Source organism: Alligator sinensis, unplaced genomic scaffold, assembly GCF_000455745.1.
Source record: "Alligator sinensis unplaced genomic scaffold, ASM45574v1 scaffold885_1, whole genome shotgun sequence".
Classification (NCBI taxonomy): Eukaryota; Metazoa; Chordata; order Crocodylia; family Alligatoridae; genus Alligator; species Alligator sinensis.
Genome location: NW_005842056.1, coordinates 1,431,519 through 1,438,163, shown reverse-complemented (window position 1 = coordinate 1,438,163; position 6,645 = coordinate 1,431,519). Strand labels below are relative to the sequence as shown.

At 47.8% G+C, this 6,645-nt stretch overlaps 1 protein-coding gene across 1 annotated transcript in view; it reads right to left on the bottom strand.

The window, feature by feature from the left end:
* The window catches only part of OXSR1 (oxidative stress responsive 1), a 100,482-nt gene that overhangs the window by 83,284 nt on the left and 10,553 nt on the right, over positions 1-6,645 (bottom strand). The window lies entirely within an intron of this gene.

Genomic DNA, 6,645 nt, shown 5'->3' with positions numbered 1-6,645 from the left:
GATGTTAGTGGAGTAGAAGTTTTCCGCATGATAAAAACAAAAAAAAAAAAAAAAAGGTTGGGGGGGGGGTTCCACTGCAGAATTAAGAATCCACTGAAGTTCATTCTATAGTACTGTGCTTTAACAATATATGCATATTTAGAGCTTCCTTAAAATTAAAAAAAAAAAGCTGGTTTCACTTTGCCCATGATCCAAGCACAGTTAGAACAGATCTTTACATAAGTATCAATAAAGCACTTCACATCTGGACCTGGTCCAAAGGAAAAATTGGCCTTTCAGATTATATCTTGAGAGAGACATGGACTGGAAAGCTGGTGTTAGCTGAGAAACTTTGATAGAGCTTAATACCACAGCACCCAAAGTAATTGGCTCTCCTCAATGCTCTAGGAGTCTTTGCACCCCCTTAAATATTTGCTTCACTTTCCAGAACGGGAAACAAGGTTGCTTACCTAGCCCCATCAGGGCTTGCAAAGCCATTTAATCAGCTCTTTTACCTCTCAGAAGCACTGATGGGGCTAGGTAAGCAACCTTGTTTCCCGTTCTGGAAAGTGAAGCAAATATTTAAGGTTGATAGATTAACAATGGGCAGGAAAAAAATAATACAAAAAGTAGATGGCACTATACACGTAAGAGCAAACAGGCTGTACAATTTAGCAAATGCCATGTTCTTCTGTTGGGCAGGCTGAGTGTTCGACTGCAGGGTGGGTATAGGTAGTACAAAGGAGGGCATATCTACATGTGCATTAATGTACAATAGTTACCGCACATTTAGTTTAGTACCTGCAATAACAGGTACTATTAAGTGCACAGTAACTGGTATCACTGTGCAATAGCACTGTGCGTGCATTTTAGGTGATGCTAATGCGCAGTAGACTAATTCTACTGCACATTAGCAGTTTTTGCCTGCCATGCTAATGCGCAGTAGAATTAGTCTACTGCACATGTGGCATTTCATGTAGATATGCCCAGGCAGAACAAAACTATGTGTATTAAAGCATACAGTTGCATTCATTGATCATGGAGGGCAGAGTTAAGGTTTAAGCTATTTGCCAATGTACTCTTCACTTCCTAGATGTTCAAGTAGACAAAACTCACTCTTCCAGAGAAGAGCATGTTACTAGGCAAACTTCCTAGGTCAGGGGTAGCCAACCCATGGCATGTATGCCACAAGTGACATGGACAATCTCCATGTGGCACGAGGCAGATGTGAGGAGAGACACAGGAAAAGATAGGGCAGGGAACAAAAAGCAGAGCAAAGTTCAGGCAAGGGAAGGGGATCAGAGTGGCACCCCTCTCAAAAAGGATGGCCCCACTGTCCTAGGTTTCTGAAAAGAGAGAAGTGATCTTTGTAGGAGTTAGCAATCAGGTGGCTGTAGTTATCAAGAGATAAGCAGCCAGTGGCCACTATTTTGGGGTGATTTCCAAGCATTGTGTGGAATGGCTTCTGCCTTGAAATGTCTGGGGTGCCTAGCTGCTAACACACCCACTGAGAAACCACAGAAGTGATCTATGTCCCCAAGAACTTGACAGCTTTATTACACAGTAGTTACAGTACTTTAAGCATATGACAGAAAGCAGGGCAGGGCGGCACCTAAGAGACTAAATGGCAAGTCCCCAAGGTGCCACCCTGCCCTGCCTTTGAACTAATAAGGCTATTTACCTCTTTTTAAGCCAGGGGTTCTCAACCTCAGACTCAAGGCATCCCTTGGAAAAATGCCAGTTCTTAAGTTTTCACTTATTTTTTTTACTACAAAAAAAATAATGGAGCAATTTTGATGTTGCAAAGAACTCCAGAAGACCACAACTGATCAAAGTGTTTTGGACATGATGGATTTGGATTTGAAATCTCCGCGTGCTAACCCTACATGGCACTCTGTGACACCCTTCAAAGGATTTCAAAGCAAGCCAGGGTGCTGCAGCTGGCACCCTGACAGAGTCTCTCTCCTTCCCCCTCTCCAGCCCCATTTCTACCTCACCCATCCCATTAAATCCCTTTGCCCCACTCTCCACTCCCCCTGATACTTCAGTCCCCCCCACCTCGGGAAATACCCACCCCATGTCCAGCTCCATTTGCAGAGTTCAGCTCTGGGTTCCTTTCAGGCCCCCCTGCCCTACTCCTGACGCACAAGGTGTTGCACAGCTCCCGAAGATCCCTGCACTTACTGGGTCCCTCCCAGAGAGACAGGAGCCTGTGGATGCTGAGCACCTGTCTACAGACTTAATTCTTCATTCAACACTAGGCTCAACCTTGCTTCCTCAAAAGAGGCAGTGGATGTCATGCACCACCAGGGGCAAATGTCACGCAGCTGAGCCACCTTCAGGTCTAGCCAGACTTGGTTCGACTCCCCAAGTCTACACAAGAACGCCCTGGGAGAATCTGACAGCCTTAAATACTCTGCTCCCTGCCTGGATCTCAGGACCCATAAACTCAAATGATCCCAACTCTGGACCTGCTGCTCTGCTCCTGCCAGACACAACACATTTCACAGGAAATTCAAGCAAGTGCCCGGGTTTTAGAGCACTTAGAGTTGGCCTTTAAGCAGAAAGGAGTTTGGGGGAAAGTGTGAAGTGGCCTATTCAACTCACTGCAATGGTGTGAGCTGAACTAACCCCTACCCTCTCCCTCCCCATAAATAAATACAGATAAAAAGGCACTTATTCTGAAAGCTGTGAACCGCTGTATTCATCCCTTGGGAGCAAAAGTCCTTACCCCAGCTCTGCTGCCAGGACTTGATCTCCGATGGTCTGCATCCACGCATGCACTACTGTACTCACACCAGGCTCAGTCCCGAGCCCTCAGTGGAGGCTGCCAGCATGCCTACCCCTACTTGCTCCATGGAGGCAGACATCCTCGTACCCTAGTGTCACAGATCCACCCCAGGGAATTATGTGCAGAAAAATTCAAAGATATGCAAAATTATATTTAGTTTAATTTGTGCAAAAAAATGTAACACTATTTGAATCTTCTTTAGAAATATTTGCAAGTACTTGTTGGGGGGGAGGGGAAGGAGTAGGCTCCACTGCCACACATTCCTCACCCCCCACTGCCACACCTATGCACTGCCCCCACCACCAGCAGGCCCTAAGGCGCTCCTGTCCACAGCAGGCAGCACCCCTGGCAGCACACAGCTCCAGTAAATCCTGGGCCCTGCACGTAACAGCACAGAGCTGGCCCAGTTCAGCCCACTGGCGGGAGCTTTCAGGCCAAACCAGGCTGGCTCCATGCCAGCACATGGGGCTTACAGCACCGCAGGCAGGAACCATGTGCAGCACCAGGCACAGCTGCCATCACACGCCACCGGGGGCTCTGCCTGCCCCAGCCAGCATCACCCCACGGGCACTACTGATGGCAGGGGCTGTGCACCATAAAGTGGGGGGCATGTGGAAGGGGGAGCCCACAACCATCCATCCCCCTCTCCTGCAGGCAGGAGCTCCCCTTTCTACTCACCACCTACACCCCTGGGAATTATGCGATTATCCAGAGTCATACGTTTTTGTGCGCAAAATTATGCGGGTGCATAATTGCATAATTCCCTGGGGTGTGCATGGGGGCAACTCCTGCCTTCCTAGAGGGATAAAGTCTGCCACATCTCATCTCACACAAAGATCAGGAAAACAGGCTCAGACACACCCAGAAGGGCAGAGACCCACCAGACCTCGGCTCATATGGAGTGGGTGAAAGGAAGGGGCTCCTACCCACTAGAAGGCTGGGGGAAGATAGATCCTGAAACACACACAGGGGATGCCAGGGGGACAGGCAGCTCTAGAAGAAAAGGGTCCCCCAGAACCTGGCACATACCCAGGAGAGGAACACGTGATGTTAACAAGAGCCCATACCTATAATGCCCCACTTTTCCTGCCATACATACCCCACCCCTACAACCCAAGACCCCAAACCCCTGTCCCTTCCCTTAGTTCATGACTTCACCATAACCCCCCTTCACTCAGTCAATATACCCAAGTCCCCTCTTAACCCCCACCCCCTCCAAGCAAGCATTTGCATGAGTAATTTATTCTCTTTTGGAGAATTTGCATGCCTCCTGGATTTTTGGCCAGACTGAGATCACAATGCCCTCAATACAAAAAGCCCTTTGACAGAAGCAGATCCAAGCAAAATGCTCTCCCCTTCTCTCCCGCTCCCAATCGCTGCCAGGGGTCAGATTCCAACCAATACTTGCGGGTGTAGGTCAAGTTCAATGGATGTTGCCCATTCCTTTAAATCACGCAGCTCATATGAAAACTGGCAGGCTAGAAAGCCTTTTAGCTACTCTGTCCATGCCCACCAAGTGTCATTCATTCAATCCATAAGCATCGGGCTTGTTCAGAAGCATTAACACTTGACTTGAAAACTGAACTTCTTTCTTTTGAATGCTTGGTTTCAATTTTGGTTCCCCAAAGCAGGAGCGGGTGCCAGGCACCAGCTGGGGGAAAAAAGTCAAGCAAATGAGTTGCTTCTGGACATGATCAGAGTTGTAGTTTGATCCCCAGTTGTGTCATCCCCAGAATGACACTGATAGAATATAGGAGCCCTGAAAAAAGATAGGGTAATTATGTGTGGGGTGGGGGGGAGAAAGAAGAGGACCATCTCTTGGGAACATTTTGGTCCAATGACCATGGGTACAAACCCTCCCATGAGATGCCCCAAGTTTCAGGATACTATGATAAGCATGTCGATTTTAGAGCATTTAGGAGTCAACTTTTAAAACAGAAAAGAGCTGTTAATCTTCACAACAGAAGAACTATTTGAATACAACTAAGGAAGAAATATCAAATTTAACGTGGACGGACATCCGTACACTTAAAACTCCTCTTTCTGGGAAAAGCCGTAGATAGGAAAACATCTACGATGTGAACGGAGCCAAGCAAGAAAGGGGCGAGAAAGGAGCCACTACCTGGAGATGTATTTAATCTGCAGTCAACTGGCCCTTTCCTATCCCTCCAGCTCTTTCCAATAATAAAGCTAGAGATTTCAATAATAGGTTACAGCCTTCAACTGGGCTACAGTGCCATTGTGAATTGTGCAGACCGAACACAACAAAAGTGTTTCAAAAGATGCATGAAAGAGGGAAGTCTGTGGAGAATACTATTTCCAGATGCCAGGCTGGGTTGCACAGGTAAACGGAGAATTTAAAAGTGTCACTTGCACATAGAGGAAGGGGGGGGACGGGGAATCATGTGCCCAATCTACATAATCATACAACTACCCATCAGCCAGTTGATTGGTAACAGGAGCAGACTAAGCCATCCCTCATGTGGTGCACTGAGGCAATGAATAATTAACAGCATCACAGCTCATTATTTCCAGTGCACTTGCCATTATTAGAGAGGAAAGGGGGGGGGGGATGACGGGGGACTTAACAAAAGCAGAGCTTCTCTTCCCCTCCTCCCATTCCCAGTCTAATCTCACACTGGCTACATAAGGGTTTCTCCTCCCCTCGTGCCCACAAAGTATGCCCATATCCTTGGAGGTTTGCTGACACACAATTGTTTTAATTGATCATCACAAATCACAATGGGCATTGTGGTTAAAATGCTTCCCCCCCTTATAACTGGAACCAAACAAACTCTCATCCGCACAACAGCCCACACTAGCAATACCAATACAGCGCGAGGGCACTTCCACCAGGACCCCTGTCCAACAGCTACCAGAGGAACTCTATTTAAAAGCATATGGGGGGAGGAAGGTGGACAAATGAATTCAAGGGCTAGCCTCGTAACCCACAGTGTTTCCTGAATACACAGCAGCTTTCCAGGGGGCTTTGACAACAACAGGAAAACAGAAAGGCAATTTCAGTGTGGAAGTGATAGGGAGAGGCAGTAACAGTTTTCAAATTTTGCTGTCTAATCTTGCTGGGAGGGGTGCTTGTACATGTGATGGGGGTTTAGTCCTCAGGGTTTTAATATATGCCCCCTAAATTGAAAGAGTGGGGCATAGAATAAAACCCTGAGGACTAAATCATTTCAATTTTTCCGTCACGTTACAGCAAGGGGTCTGAACTTTTTTGCGTTATTTCCTCAGAGCTGGAACCTGCTCGAGGCCAGGGATCAAGCTGCTGGTGGGCCGAGCAGCCCCCACCCTCAGCTTGGAGGCAGCACCCAGCCTGATCCAACTATTCCCCAAGTTCACCTACTGGAAGCCCAGTGGCTGCTGCTCTCCAGGTGGGCTCAGGGAAGAGTTGGATTTCCAGTCACCAGAAAACCCAGCCACCTTCCTGTTGCCTTCCTGCACTCCCCCAGGGGCAAGCCAGCCCATTCCCAGATGGCCCCAGGCATCCTGCTAGCTGCAGGAGCCCGCTGAAAGCAGAAGTGGCGAGGGGGCCCGATCCGCGTAGCCTGCCCGCTCCTCTTGCAACTGGGGGCGAGCTGACAGCTGCATCGTTGCAATTTGCAAAGTTGCAAACTACGTTACATCTGGGTGTCGTTTAATTTGCACTATGCAAACTCATCTAAACCCCCCCAAACTGGTGCATATGTAATGTGTGATGCCATTAAGCCACACAAATAACATTTTCATCATATGTACACGTGATGGTCATCACTATGTACTAGTGTCCCTGGACTCCAGTCACACAATGGAGAAAAAGCAAGTGAACAACATATGCCATATATCTTCTCTTTTCATTTTGAAGAAGTCTGATGTAGCAG